This window comes from Rhodamnia argentea, chromosome 9 (assembly GCF_020921035.1).
Source record: "Rhodamnia argentea isolate NSW1041297 chromosome 9, ASM2092103v1, whole genome shotgun sequence".
NCBI classification, from domain to species: Eukaryota; Viridiplantae; Streptophyta; class Magnoliopsida; order Myrtales; family Myrtaceae; genus Rhodamnia; species Rhodamnia argentea.
In genome coordinates, this window is record NC_063158.1 from 8,850,124 (window position 1) to 8,866,466 (window position 16,343).

Genomic DNA, 16,343 nt, shown 5'->3' on the forward strand with positions numbered 1-16,343 from the left:
GCAACTTGGTTTTGTTTTCACGTACGCTTGAGCTTTGGCTCTATATTCATGCTGGAACGTCCTTTTGATGGTTTTCTTCGTCCAGGTCTCGCTTTTTAGGTTTGAATGACAAATTAAGCGTACATGCCAACTGTTCGACAAAATGTCTGCCGAACCATTTCACCTATTCTATCTCTCGGCCATATAGCTCTCGACCCTTGTTCGCATTTCTTTACTCTAAATCTACCTAGAACCGACACTAAGCACCTCTTGACCTTTCGTTTGCATTGAATCACGTTGAGGATGGTAGTCTGAGCCTCGTCAATCTCAGCCCGAGCTGAGAGCTCACCGGTGCTATTCATGCAGTCGTCAAGCTCCAATGGAGCTCAAGTAAGTCTTCTCATATCCTCTCAATGTTGTTTGAACCAGTGGAATCGAGCTTGGACGTAAAAAGAAATTCGTTTAAATCTTTGCTGGAAGTTCTATTATGCCGGCTGATTTAGGTGAGTTCAAGGTGTTTTTCTTGCTCTATTTTGATATATGTTGATGTGGGGAGGCTTAGGAGTTGTTTGGTGTCAAAATCGTGGTGTTTCAACGTAGTTCCGATGTCGGAACGAATATTCTGGCGAGGCACCGGTGCCGATCATCTTCTCCGACAAGCCAGTTGATTAGTCAACTTTTGTTGACTAGTCAATGCTGACGTGGCGCCACATGGCGCGCCACGTCAGCTCAATCGTTTCTCCTAAAAAAAAAATGAAGAAAGCAAAGTTGGATTGGACGGCCATAAATTAGCTACATGTCGTGATCCGGCATTTTCAAAAATTAAGAAAGTCAGATTTTAAAATGAATTTTCGAAAAAGAACATGGATTGGGCGGTTGAAATTGTGCCAAATAGCACTCTATGAACCATCCGATCGGTTTCTTTTAAATCAGAAAATTTAAATCAAGATCGGACGCACCAAGGGAAGCTACGTGGCACATCCTGGAGCGTCTAATAGGGGGAATTTCGGATAATTAGAAAATCATTTTAAAAAAAAAAAAAAAAACGGTGTCGTTTAGTACCGACTCGACCCTTAAGGTCTAGGCCGAGCACGGATCGGGTTAACCCGATTTGGAAAACTTTTTTTTAATAATTAAAAATTCAAAAAAAAAAAAAAATCATAAAATCATAAAAAAATTATAAAAATCATAAAAAATTCCAAAAATAAGGAAAAATTCAGAAAAATTCCAAAAAAATCCAAAAAAGAGGACATAGCTACAATCAACTAGCTAAGACCTATTTTGGTTATTTTTACCCCCTATCGTTCCAAAAATGATGATTATGCCCTTCTGGCAAATCGTTTCCAACTTTTCCTAGATTACCCTTGGACCCTAATCACACATTCTCTAACCCTTTATAGCTCTATTAGGGAAGCCTTGATTTGCATTGATGTACTTTATTTATGTACTTGATTGCACATTCATTTCATTGATTGTGATTGATAGGATTAGTCTTTCGATCTGCATGAAACCCCAATTCGAACTCACCTCACCCGAAAATCGCGCCTACATGAAATCTTAGCTAGGATAATCACTCATCGTTAGGCATCGAAAGGGCGTTGGTAGTGATACCGACGTAACCAAGTCTCCGAACCCAAGATCTCTAGTCCCGTTGAACTGACCGATCTCTAAGGTTTTCGGTCTACCTTCCAAGAAAGACCGGTGGCGACTCCAATTGCATGCACACGATGCATATGCCACCCGACCATACTAAGGTCAAACATGATTGACTATTATCATCGAAAATAAAAAAAAATACTCCCATCGCGATTTGGTATGGGCTTGGGAGGGCCGCGTAAAGAAAAGCCTGCCACCTTCCAAGGTGGGGCCAATGGCAATCCATTAACCCAATCGACGATCGAGGGTCTCGGAGGGTTATGACAAGCTGCCGACTCCACTAGGGATCAAACCTAGAATCTTTGGTTACGGTTCTCAAGTGGACTTAGGTCGTAATTAAAACATTGAGTGATTTTTCTGATGTGTTTTCTACATGCGCTCTTGAAGGTGAGGTAAGTCTGCTCATGATAGGTGTTATATAATTTTGTAGGTTAGAGTGATAAGGGGTGTAGTTTGTGCTTAACTTTATTTTATGAAGGTTGGGTATGGGAATGTATGTTTTGTGGATGGATTTTGAAGCGCTGATTTGTATATGATCTATCATACATGATTTACTTGCATATTTAAGGATCACGACACATTGCACAAAGTGTCCAAACCTAGCCCACGAATCACCTTTTAGGTAGTCGTAGATAGGGAATCGATATGCAAGGTTCTAGCGTCGATTTGCGTTGGGGTTGATCATATCTAACCCGCTTACTATCCGAGTCGATAATTCTGTCCATTTGTTTAGTGTTACCCCATATTTCAGCTTTGAGTGCTCGTTTCTTTTTTTCAAATCTTCCTCCTCTTTTCTTCAAGAGTGGAAATTCCAAATTGAAAGGTTTCTTCTTGATTTCCTACACCCAAAATAGATAATGTCCTTGCATTTGCTTTCATCCTTTTCTTTGAAAGGTTTCTTTTCTTTTGAGAATCTTTGATTGTATTTTCTTCTGAAATTTCCGCCTTTCTCATAAGAATCTTGAATCGTTTGGTGAACAAGGGCATCTCAATGTGGGCGTCTTCTTCAGCAGATGTTTCACCTCTTGTATTTTCATCATCAGCATTAAAAGCAATTACGTTTTTTACCTTTGGCAAGATTTTGCTTGCTCACGCCTTCATTTTCATATGACATCAACATGCCTATGAGTTGGTCTATGCTGATGAATTGGATTCTCATAGTTTCTTGGACCGATGTCTTTCACCATCATCCATGCGTCAAGAAGTGCTCTAAATAGCTTGTTCACATTTTCGTAGTCCGTGAGGATCTTTCCTTGACTAGCCAAACGGTTCAGTATCCCAATGAATCTCGTGTACATTTTTTGTACTATTTCATCCGGACTCATCATGAAAATTTCGAATTTTCCAAACAGGATGTTCATTTTGGTCTCCTTTACTCTATATGTACCTTATAGACTAGCTGAAGACAATCCCATATTTCCTTAGGTGAGACACAAGAACAGATTCAATTATATTCGGATAGAGATAAAGCACAATAAAGAAGATGCGTAGCTTTAGAATTGAGAGCAGCTTTTTTTAGTCAAATCAAGATGAGCAACTGCAGCAAAACTAGGTAAGTAGCTTGTTCTCCAGCGGTAGGAGCAGCAGGAGTGGTAGGAGCGACTTAATTAAATCATCAGTTAAATGAATTAGAACGAGTTATTAAGCGTGAGGGAAAATCCCGGGTCGTCACAATCACACTCATGCGAGGCCATTCCGAATCTAGCTTACAAACCTAAGTACAATACATAGATGATCTCGTCTAATTAAGTTCACTTTCAATCTATTCATCAATCAAAGATGACTATTTAACTTAAAAATATGACATGCAAATAAATCCAAAGACTCCATCCTTATTCAAGTCATCGGTACCAAACACCAAGTATAGGCAACCACTAATCTCCGCCTACGTCCAATGGTCCGTCCATCCCGAAATTTTTTCAACCCAAACTCAAGGTGACAATCTCATTTCTTGTTGATTCAAGCAACCCATTATGGACAAACATATATAATGAAGCGAATGAGAGTAAGAGGGGCAAAATTCACTCACCTTGATCGTTGGTGTTGAAGAAGAATGGCGGCTTGATTTCTAGTGAAGGTAGGCGGTCAATGGTGGTGACGAGGAAGCTAAATTGAGCGCTCGACCGAGAGAAAAATCTAGAACTCCTCCTCCCAATTCAAGCGGATTTAGCGAGGCATGAAGGGGAAGAGCCTCCTCTTCCTCATGATTATTATTAGCTAGCTTTGGTGGAGTTTAGAAGTTATCCGCCAAGTGTCCATAAACTAATCATCATTAGGAAACCACACGCACGGCATCCCATGTAATCCCTTCTTGATTTTTTATCCACTACCTCCTCCTAGCAAATTTTAATGTGAATTTACCTCTTACATATGTTTAAGGCCTTAAATCCGTAAGTCTTGAATTCAACGTAAATGGGATTTTTAAGGCGGAATTCCAATAAAATTGATCATCCATGTCATCAAATAATTTGTTGCGTCGAACACTTTCCAGTTGGTTGAATTCCTCAAAGTTTTTAGAAGTTAAATTCTACCTTTAATTTTACTATCTCTATCGGTGGCTTCATGGGCCTCTCATTCGTCGTCGATTACACTTTATAATTTATAGCGATTACCAATGGCAATATATCCAAAATAACCTTCACATGAGAAGGTGAACCTTCCTCCTATATATACAAGACCTTTACAGTAATGTTAGGTAATATGTTCAAACCGACATATATTTAAAGGTTGTATTTGTCCCCAATTACAACCTATTATGATAATATTAGACAATAATTTAAGGAGGCGCGTTTTCGAGATGCTACGGTTAGGCTCACCTTGTGGCGAAAGGTTATATTCAACAAGAGGGCATAAACTCTGAGAAAACCTTTACGCTGGTTGCAAGGTTTGCCTCCATACGCTTATCTTAGCTATAATCGTAAATTTGGACTTAGAATTACATCAAATGAATGTAAAGACATTTCTCAATGGAGAATTAGATGAAGAAATCTATATGAAGCAATCGATAAGTTTCATAGCTAAAGGTCGGGCGAGTAAAGTTCGCAAGTTTCATTGTTCGACATATGGCCTTAAGCAATCATCTAGACAGTGGTACCTTCATTCTCATCGAGCCATAACTTCTTTTGGGTTTACGATGATTGAATAAGATCAATGTATGTATGTCAAATGGTACGAGGATAAATTTTTTGATTTTATCACTTTATATGGATGATATTCTATTAGGCGGGAATGATAAGGGTGCGATTATCATTTTATGGTTGTCTTCTAATTTTGAAATGAAGGGCATGGGAGAAGCTGCTTATATATTGGGAGTTAAAATAGAAAGAGATCATTCAAGGAATCTTCTTGCTCTATCTCAAGAGCTTATAATTAAAAGATTCTTGAACGTTTCAATATGAAGCATTATAATTCCATTGTTATCCCTATCGTATAAGGTGCTTGAGCTCTGAAATGTGTCCTAAGACTCCGGAAGAAAAGAAAGAAATGGAAACCGCTACTTACTGTAGTGCAATGGAAAATTTGATTTGTGCTATGATGTGCACTCCTAGGGTTAGTGAGTTGCTACCAGTCAAATCTTTATCAAGCACACTAAAAAGCAATAAAGAGGATCATAAGATACTTAAGAGACACTATGGATTATCGACTTTGTTTTCAAGGAAACGATTTACGCTTATTATGTTACTCAAATGCTGATTGGAGAGAAGATTTAGATAAGCGTAAATCAACATCTGGATATGTATTCTTGCTTAATGGAGGTACAATTTCTTGTAGTAGCAAGAAATAGACATGCATAGCTCTATCTATGATGAAGGCTGAATTTATTTCATGCTCCGCTAAAGTGCAAAAAGTAGTATGACTAAAACATTTCTCGAAAATTTAGCCATTGTTCTTGATGTTCCAAGACTAGTGACAATTTATTTCATGCTCTACTGTAGTGCAAAAAGTAGTGTGACTAAAACATTTCTTGAAAATTTAGCCATTGTCACTTATGTTCTAAGACTAGTGATAGTTTATTGTGATAGACAAGCAGCCATTATCCATGTGAAAAATACCAAGTATCATGGTAGGACAAAGCACATTAACATAAAGAATAACTTCATCGGAGATGTAATAACACGAAGGAAGTGGTCCTACAAGTATATTTCTACAAACAAGATGAATGCACGGAATATGATATGTAGTATTATTGAGGATTAGTACATTACGTATATGTATTGTGATTGTTATTAAATAAATAGATGTTTCAAATGTTTCAAAAGGTGATAAGAAAAAGATCGGGTGAGCAAATATTTTGCTAAACAAGTATATGGATGTGTGCAAGTAGAGACATGAGATAGAAAAAATTGGCACACCAGATATATATAATGGTTCATTTTATATACCAAGCCTACATCCACTCCACACAACTAACAGCCACAATACGGGCTGAAATGCACTAGTAAACCGCCTTACAAGTCACTAACAAGACGTGAGCTGATCTTTCACATGATAGATCATACTATCTTGATACAGTCTCACTACTTAGAGATGTATACTTATTTCTACACGATTACAAGGTAATAACATATCACAAGATCTTTTTCACTTATGCTTTTCAACTAGAATAGATTCTAGAGCAACACTTGGATATTCAATCGGTTCGAGTTCTCTCTCATTTGGCCTTCACGACCTCCTCCTTTTATAAGCCTCAGCAAAATAGCAATTTGAGCATCTCTGGAGGTGCAATAAAGCTATTAGAGTTCGATGGGACAGCTTGTTTTTACATTGAAATTGCTTTCCTTTCGTGAGACAGGACTTTCCTAAAAATAGGTGTTGACTTGCTATTACGCACCGACAGTTTTAGCTTTTCTCCGACACGGTAGTAAATTGTTCTCAAGAAGATAGAAATCTTCCGTTGGCCATTTCCATCAAGCGTGGCCAACTTCAGCTGATCTTTTCGAAACATTGGCATATATGGACTTTATACTCCTTATTTGACCTAATCTTTCAATCTTCGATATCAAAAATTTGGTGACCGGATCTTTTACGATCATCGCCGCATGTTATCGCAAAAGTGTTTCGGTCTTCACGCGGTTTTTATCCGATGGCCATCTTGTGATCCTTAGCCATCTACAATAAACATCTACACACCAAAGGTAAATAAAATACCAAATGATAGTTTGGAAATCATCAAAATATTTTATGAGATGTTTCTCCAACAATCTCTCCCTTTTTTATGATGACAAAACTATTCCGTAGATGTATAGTGAGACAGAGTTTATAGAGTGCAATAAAGTAGAGATATGCATAGCTAATGTGTTCGTTTATAAGGCGCAGTTGTAGATAAAAGAATTCGCCAAAAGATTTGGAAATGAATCTGGAGAGAGACCGACTAAGCTGATCTTTTGATTTTGAAAGGAAAAAAATTGATCTAGCTAAGTAGTCGCAGCTCAAGATGTTTAAAAGATAAGCATTTCAGAGTAAACATCTTGAGAGGGAATCTTTTGTTCTCAAGTCTAAGACTTTTGCCTTTAGGCTCCCCCTATTTTTGTGCTTCCTTTAGAATTTGCACATCTTGTGTAAATATATTGTTTACATATCCATATAAAAACTCTCCCCCTTTTTGTTATCAACAAAAAGAAGAACAATGAAAAGAGATAACACACGGGATATGAAAAACGTCTCAAACACGTCATTTAAAACAATATACACAAGACATCAGAAACAGACAGCAAAAGCGCAAAACAACAAATGTATTCATTTGGGACTTGTGCACTTACGTTTTCGGGAGAGTGGAGATTGGGTAGACTCAAAAAGGGTGTCTAGAGGGTTGTAACAATCTAGGCCGATGATGGTCCTCTCAAGCTTGACTGGATATCTAGACATGATGGCCATTGATATTTTCATATCCCTCACATCCTCTTGAACGATTTGCGGGACGTCCGAAGACACAAAAGTATATTGTGCCACTAAAGAAGAAGCTCGGGTCGAGAGAGAAGCGAGGCTTTCTTGGCTGCGCCGCCTTACCTCTCTACTTGGTCATTGCAATCGGGTGTTCCACATACCTTTCCTTGAGCAATTCTCTTGCTTGTTATCATCTCCGTGTCCTATGTTGACGATCACATCTCTTGAATTCAGCCATCCTTCCGGAGAAGCCCTTAGCATTATCTTTTCGAGTGTCTTTTTCCCAATGACAATCTGAGTGAGAACCTCTTTAGATACTTGGGAGATGTGGATGCCTTTCTTCTTGAAAATTTGACCGGTCAATGCTCCATAAGGTAGTCTTCCTGTTTTCCTTGTCATGGTCCGATGCATGTGCAAGGTAATGAGGTGCGAGATCGAGATAGGAAATCCGGTGAGCAGAGCCTACAAAGCACCTCGGCTTTAAATCTTGACACATCATTTGAGGACGAGGACTTAGGACGCAGGATGAGAGTCGGGATTTTTTAAAGAAAATTCACTTTGAGGAGAAAAACATTTATAGGCACAATTTCTCGGTAATCATTAGTGAAATTCGAAGTTTCCAGGATAAAACCGTACGTTTCATCGGAGTGGAATTCTAGCTTTTGATAGGGATTTTTCCAATTAGCGTAACCAAGTCCTCAAACTCTCTTTCTCCGGTACGTAGAAATAAAATATTTCTCCCGCTATTTTATATAGGTTTCTAATCAACCTACCATAAATGATTAGTGGCAGCTCCAATTAAATGATATTTTTCATGAATGAGCCTAAGTTGCAATTCGGTAGGACTTGGGATGGTCCGAATTAGGCTAGTTAATTTAATTAATCCGATAATCTGTTAGCCTAATTTTTAGGTCGCAAAAAAGTTGTGCTCAATTCTATTTTCATCATAAAGATCTGCAAAGCTTTGGTTTTGAAATTCTCTTCCGTGATCGATTCTGATTGTTGTGATCCCGTATCCTTTTTCATTCTGCACTTTTCTAGCAAGTTTCTTAAAGGAATGAAATGCTTCATGTTTATGAGTTAGAAAAATAACCCAAGAGAAACGTGAATAATCATCAACAATCACCGAGCAACATATTTTTACCTCCTAGAATTGCAGTGCAAGCAAGACCAAATAGTTCCATATGCAACAATTGCAGAGGTCTACTAGTAGTAATATTATTGATAGATTTGAAAGATGATTTGACCTATTTTCCCAAGGAGCATGCATTGCACGAATCACATTTATTGTAGTTGATCGTTGGTAGGCCACGCACCAGATCTTTTGATGCAATCTTGAAAATGTGCTTCACGTTGATGTGACCTAGTTTTTTGTGCCATAGATCACATTCCTCCTTGATAGACATCGATCACTGCATTTCATCAAGTTCAACATTCAGCAAATATATGTTACTATGCCTTTTACCCGTAAAAGATCGGGTAAGGTCCCACTAGTTCCAATGCACATGTTTTCTTCGAAGTTGATCTTGTATCCTTTGTCGCATAGCTAGATTATGTTGAGAAGATTGTATCCAAGCCCTTAGACTAATGAGACATCTTGAATGACTAAGTTTCCTAACTTTACATTCCCTAAGCCAATAATCTTTCCTTTCCCGTTTCCTTCGAAGGTGACATTTCCCTTGTCCACCTATTTGAGATTAATGGCCATGTTTCTTTCTCTTGTCATGTGGCGTGAACATCCGTTGTCCAAGTATCACTTTTTCTTCTTCAGTATCACCTGCAATCAAAAAAAAAAAATCATGATTTCTTTGGTAACCACACAAACTTGGGTCCTTTTGTGTTAGTCTTTGGACTCATATCTGTCTCCAAGAGATCTTTTTGGACTTCATTTGCTCAACTGGGCATGCTTGCTTGTTATGGTCAGTTTCTTTGCAAATAGAGTAGTTGCATTGCTTGCCAATAGAACAAGTGAATTATCGTGCAAAGTGACCTTTGTAAGACTAAAAAAACGGTGCTTGTTTCAACCTCGTTTTGACATTTGGAAAAGGATTCTTCTCTTCATGTTTCTTTTCACATCCAAGTCCAGACTTGTCATAAAGAGAAACTTGAATGGAAAGAATGTGCTGAAAGGTTCTTGAACTAAAGAAAAAATTTGTGCTGATTTTTGAAATGTCTTCCTTTAAATATTTGCTTTCCTCTTGCAGAGAGTCGCGTTCTCTCCGAGAGTCGACCAAATCTTTCTGTAGTTTCTCAAGTTCATCTTTCTAAGCTTTTTTTTGAATCTTCCTCCTCTTTTCTTTAGGAGTGGACATTTCGGATTGAAAGGTTTCTTCCTAATTTCCTGCACCCAAAACAGATAATGTCATTGCCTTTGCTTTCATCCTTTTTTTTTAAAGGTTTCTTTTCTTATGAGAATCTTTGATTCTTTTTGCTTCTGAAATTTCCGCCTTTCTTCATGAGAGTTTTCAATCTTTTGGTGAACAAGGCCATCTCAATGTCGGCGCCTTCTTCAGCAGATGTTTCATCTCTTGCATTTTCATCTCCAACATTAAAAGCAATTACCTTGTCACCTTTAGCAAGATTTTGCTTGTTCACACCTTCGACTTTATATGACATCAGTGTGCTTATGAATTCGTCGGTGCTAATGAGTTGGATTCTCATAGTTTCTCGGATTGATGTCTTCACCATCATCCATGCATCAAGAAGTGCTTTAAATGGCTTGTTCACTTTTTCATAGTCCGTGAGGATCTTTCCTTGACTGGCCAAACCGTTCACTATCTCGGTGAATCTCACATACATTTCTCGTAATGTTTCATCCGGACTCATCCCGAATATTTCGTATTTTCCAAACAGGATGTTCATTTTAGTCTCCTTTACTCTATATGTACCTTATAGACTAGCTCAAGACAATCTCATATTTCCTTAGCTGAAACACAAGCATAGATTCAGTTTTATTCGGATAGAGATAAAGCACAATAAAGAATATGTGTAGCTTTAGAATTGAGAGCAGCTTTTTTTTAGTCAAATCAAGACGAGCAGATGCAAAAGCGATCGGGTCAGCAGCTTGTTCCCCAGTGACGGCATTAGCGGCAGGAGTGGCTTGATCAAATCAACAGTTAAATGAATTAGAACGAGTTATTAAGCGTGGAGATGATCCTAGGTCGTCACAATCACACTCATGCGAGGCCATTCCGAATCTAGCTTACAAACCCAAGTACAATCCGTAGATGATCTCGTCTAATTAAGTTCACTTTCGGTCTATTCATCAGTCAAAGATGACTATTTAACTTAAAAATATGACATGCAAATCAATTCAAAGACTCCATCCCTTGTTCAAGCCTCCGGTACCAAACACCAAGCATAGCTAACCACTATTCACCGACCATGTTCAACGGTCTATCCCGAAATTTTGTCAACCCGAACTCAAGGACGACAATCTCACTTCTTGCCCATTTAAGCAACCCATCATGGATGAACACATATAATGAAGCGAATGAGAGTGAGAAGGGTAGAATTCACTCGCCTTGATCGTTGGTGGTGAAGAGGAACGGCGACTTGATCTATAGTGAAGGTAGGCTGTTAATGGTGGTGATGAGGAATGAAATTGAGAGCTTCACCGAGAGAAAAATCTAGAACTCCTCTTCCCAATTCAGGCGGATTCGGCGAGGCATGAAGGGGAAAAGCCTCCTCTTCCTCGTGATTATTATTAGCTAGCTTTGGTGGAGTTTAGAAGTTATCCGCCAAGTGTCCATAAACTAACCATCATTAGGAAACCGCAAGCATGGCATTCCCATTTAATCCCTTCTTGATTTTTTATCCACCACCTCCTCCTAGCATATTTTAATGTGAATTTACCTCTTGCACATGTTTGGGGCCTTAAATCCGTAAGTCTTGAATTCAACGTAAATAGGATTTTTAAGGCGTAATTCCAATAAAATTGATCATCCATGTTGTCAAATAATTTGTTGCATCACACACTTTCCAATCGGTTGAATTCCTCAAAGTTTTCCGAAGTTAAATTCTATCTTTAATTTTACTATCTCTAGCAATGGCTTCACGGACCTCTTATTCGTCATCGATTACACTTTATAACTTATCGCGAGTACCTCTCGCAATATATCTACAATGACCTTCACATGGAAAGGTGGACCTTCCTCCCTCTATACAGGACCTTTACAAGAATGTTAAGCAATGTGTTCAAAATGACATATATTTAAAAGGCTGTATTTGTCCCTAATTACAACCTATTATGATAATATTAGACAATAATTTAAGGAGGCGAGTTTTCGGGATGTTACAGTTAGGCTCGCCTTGTGGCGAAAGGTTATATTCAACAAGAGGGCATAGATTCTGAGGAAACCTTTTCACTAGTTGTAAGGTTTGCTTCCATATGCTTATCTTAGCTATAATCGCAAATTTGGACTTAGAATTACATCAATTGAATGTAAAGACATTTCTCAATGGAGAATTAGATGAAGAAATCTATATGAAGCAACCGATAGATTTCAAAGCTAAAGGTCAAGAACGTAAAGTTTGCAAGCTTCATCGTTCGACATATGGCCTTAAGCAATCATCTAGCCAGTGGTACCTTCGTTCTCATCAAGCCATAGCTTCTTTTGGATTTACGATGATTGAAGAAGATCAATGTATGTATGTCAAATAGTTCAAGGATAAATTTGTGATTTTATCACTTTATATGGATGATATTCTGTTAGTTGAGAATGATAAGGGTTCGGCTATCATTTTATGGTTGTCTTCTAATTTTGAAATGAAGGACATAGGAGAAGTCGCTTATATATTGGGAGATAAAATAGAAAGAGATCATTCAAGGAATCTTCTTGCTCTATCTCAAGAGTTTATAATTAAAAGATTCTTGAACTTTTCAATATGTAGCATTGTTATCCCATTGATATCCCTATCATATAAGGTGAATGTTTGAGCTCTGAAATGTGTCCTAAGACTCCATAAGAAAAGAAAGAAGTGGAAACTACTCCTTATCGTAGTGCAGTTGGAAGTTTGATGTATGCTATGATGTGTACTCGACCCGACATATGTCATGTCCCGGGTTAGTGATCGCTCCTAGTCAAATCCTTGTCAAGCACACTACAAAGTAGTAAAGAGGATCCTAAGATATTTAAGAGACACTATGGACTATCGACTTTGTTTTCAAGGAAATGATTTATGCCTATTAGGTTACTCAGATGCTGATTGGGGAGGAGACCTAGATGAGCGTAAATCAATATCTAGATATGCGCTCTTGCTTAATGAAGGAGCAATTTCTTAGAGCATGCATAGCTCTATCTATGATGGAGGCTGAATTTATTTCGTGCTCTACTTCAGTGCAAGAAGTAGTATGTCTAAAACGTTTCTCGAAAATTTAGCCATTGTCACCGATGTTCCAAGACCAGTGACAGTTTATTGTGATAGTCAAGCAGCTATTACCTATGTGAAAGACACCAAGTATCGTGGTAGGACAAAGCACATAAACATAAAGAATAACTTCATCATAAATGTAATAACGCAAAAGGAAGTGATTCTACAATATATTTCTACGAACAAGATGAATGTATAGAATATGATATGTAGTATTATTGAGGATCAATACATTATGTATACATATTGTGCTTGTTATTAAATAAATCGATGTTTCATTATCTAGTAAAATTTGTTATGAGACTAGCACAAAAACACATATTATTGAAATGTATGTCATCAGGCAATGATTGGCTCACTTACACTGGTAATTGTCTTAAGAGCTATAGTAAGTAGTTAAGATGAGACCGTGTGTACGAAAGATGCTAGAAAAGAAAATTCAGTACATAATATATTTTATATGACTTGATTGGATCAAGATGAATTCTGTGATTTATATGTGATAAGACCGAACATGATAGTCCCATAATCATGTATGCTTGATAGAAGCCGAATGCAAGTGCTTAATTGGGTGCTATAGAGAGCGAGGCGATATAGTACTCGAGTTAAACATATGTATGTGAGAAACATGTAACTATGTTTAGGCTAAGATCCATAGAGTGAATATGTTTGATAAATGACATATGCTCTTGTAGAAATAGAATCCACTATAGCTTGTAATTCATACTATATGTGCTTTATTTGACCGATTAAGGGAATTCGACCGATATGGGGAAATGATTATAAGTATCCATATTTACTCATCGTGTAAATCCTTGAGGTAATTTACAAATCGATTACCTCATTTTGTGCCCTATATTACTTCTAACTATGTCCTCAAAGTAACGAATCAATCTTGCTACTTTCGCATATTACCGGCGGTCATGAAATTAATATGGTTAGAAGGAAGACTATTATTGTTTTATATCTATACATGTATTTACCGGTCGACAAATTATATCAACTTTTAGGGGTGGGACATAATTGTAAGTACATGGTGAGTTAAGATAGGTATAGCCCTTAAGGGTATACTTAGAGCGATGTAACAAAATATGTTGGGGCGGTGTGAGACATTATTTTACTTTTTAGGTATTAACCGTTATGTATCCCTAATAGGTCACACAATGTATTTGCCATTATGAATTGTTTCTAAAGTAGATAATGTTAAATGTCTTAGCTTCTTGATAGATGATTATCAAGCCCATCTCCGAGTAGGAGATGTTATATTACGCTCATGATGGGGTGTAACGTGAACGGATGTGTTTATGAGACACTGTTTGAGAGGTCTTTACGAAGAGGTGCCTTTTTTGAAACGCTGACTTCTTATCTATAAAAGAAAGGTAGATAGCTTCCAAGGGGAGCAAGATAACTGAATAGAAACGTACATAAGCAACGTACATTCTTTCTCCCGCCCCCTCCCCCTCTCTCTCAAAAACGGACAAACACACTAAAGCTAATGCATTGTTACTTTCAAAATCGATTAGCATTTACATTGTGAAACTTGAGTTTTTTCATTTGTGATTATATTCGGAACATTGTGGAGTTGCAGATTCGTTGAGGACGCACCGGTGATTCAACATACATTCCTGGGTAATTCCGTAGCCGTGCATCTAAGAATTTAATCAAGTTTCTCGATAAATTCTTAAATGCCCTTGCTTCAAGGAAATTTTTGATTAAACAGAGAATGCTCCACGAGTTAGAGGTAAGTATGGGTTCAAGATAGAACTAGAAATGGACCGAATTGGCTATAGGAACCATTCCAATTCTAGGTTCCCGCAATTACAAGTTTGGTTCCTAGGTCCAAAAAAAAAGTGGAATTAAAATTGTATGGTTTGATTCCCAATTCCTAGGTAACAATTAAATCCAAAATTGGGAACCAAGTAACTGGACCAACACCAATAACAAGGAACCAACAAATCGGACTTAAGTTAATTCTAAATTATCTTTTTACTCTTGCTATCAATTATAAACGTTGCGCTACCTCTTTTTTAATATATGGATTGTCCTAATAAGGATATAATCATTAGTAAATCAAACTTATGCGTTGAAGTGGAAAAAATATATGTGGTGAGTTTTTCTCATGATTATTTTATTTAAAATTACTATTAATTAGGGGGTTAATACCATGAAAAATCATAAATTGGTACACTTGTGACAAATTTATCCTAAACTATTTTTTTAACCACGAAAAATCCCCAAACTGGTACACTTATGTGATAAATTTATCCCAAACTATTTTTTTTACAATGAAAAACTCCAAACTGGTATATCCGTGACAAACTTCCCCAAAACTAATTTTTTTGACCACAAAATACCCCAATGGATACATCTATGACAAATTTACCCTCCGTTAAATTGAATTAACATCACGAAAAATCACAAATTGATAAACCTTTCGCAAACAAAGGATCAAAACTCAAAACTAGTATACCTATCAACTACCACATGTCACAAACTCAGCAATTTGACATTTAAATTTAACAAAAACTAACGGAGGGTAAATTTATCATAGACATACCAGTTTGGGATAAATTTATCACAAGTGTACCAATTTGGGGTTTTTTGTGGGCAAAAAAATAGTTTGGAGTAAATTTGTCACGGGTGTACCAGTTTAGGGTTTTTTGGTGGTATTAACCCTTAATTAGATTATGTTTATTGTTTCTTTTGATTTCATATGGTTAGAATTTGGAGCAATTTTTCTTATATGATTGAGGAATAAAGTTCTATTATTAAGGTTTTATGTTACATGTTTGAATATTTATTGTTTATTTCGTTTTACTTGTTCATCTTTCATGGATTGTTATTATTGACAAATGAAAATTTTTGTTATTGACGTTCACTTTCATTTTGCTTAATTAAAAATGAACAAAAAGAAGAAAAAAATGAAACAAACAACAAAAAGAAATTATTCGATTCTCAAGTAGAGCCTAGAACTCACCTGGAAAGCTAACATGGTAGATTCCAGGTTGTAAAACATGGGAACCAATTACGATAGTGTTGATTTCGGGTTTCAATTGAAATTTGAATCAATCGTAAAATCAGCTATCCTTACCACAAATATGGAAGAAACAAGAAATAAGAGAGAAGCAATTTTGGCTTTTCCTTTTCAGGGTTTGCAAGTTTTTACCCAAATTTTTATGGACGAAAGTACTCATACTTTAGTAGCTAGAAATTTTATATGACTTGTTTACTAGCCAATGGGGTCAAGCTTTTATTTGAAACAATATCCATTCTTAATCTTTTATTGAAAAAATTTCCCAATTTTATGCTCTTATTAGAAAATTTCACATAAGGGCCCGAAATGTACTCATTTTCTCCAAGAAGGGCTTGGTGTGAAGTTTATTTTAAATAAGGGCCTAAAGTGCCCTCATTATTTCAAAGAATGACTTGACTAAGGGCATTCTCGTTATTTA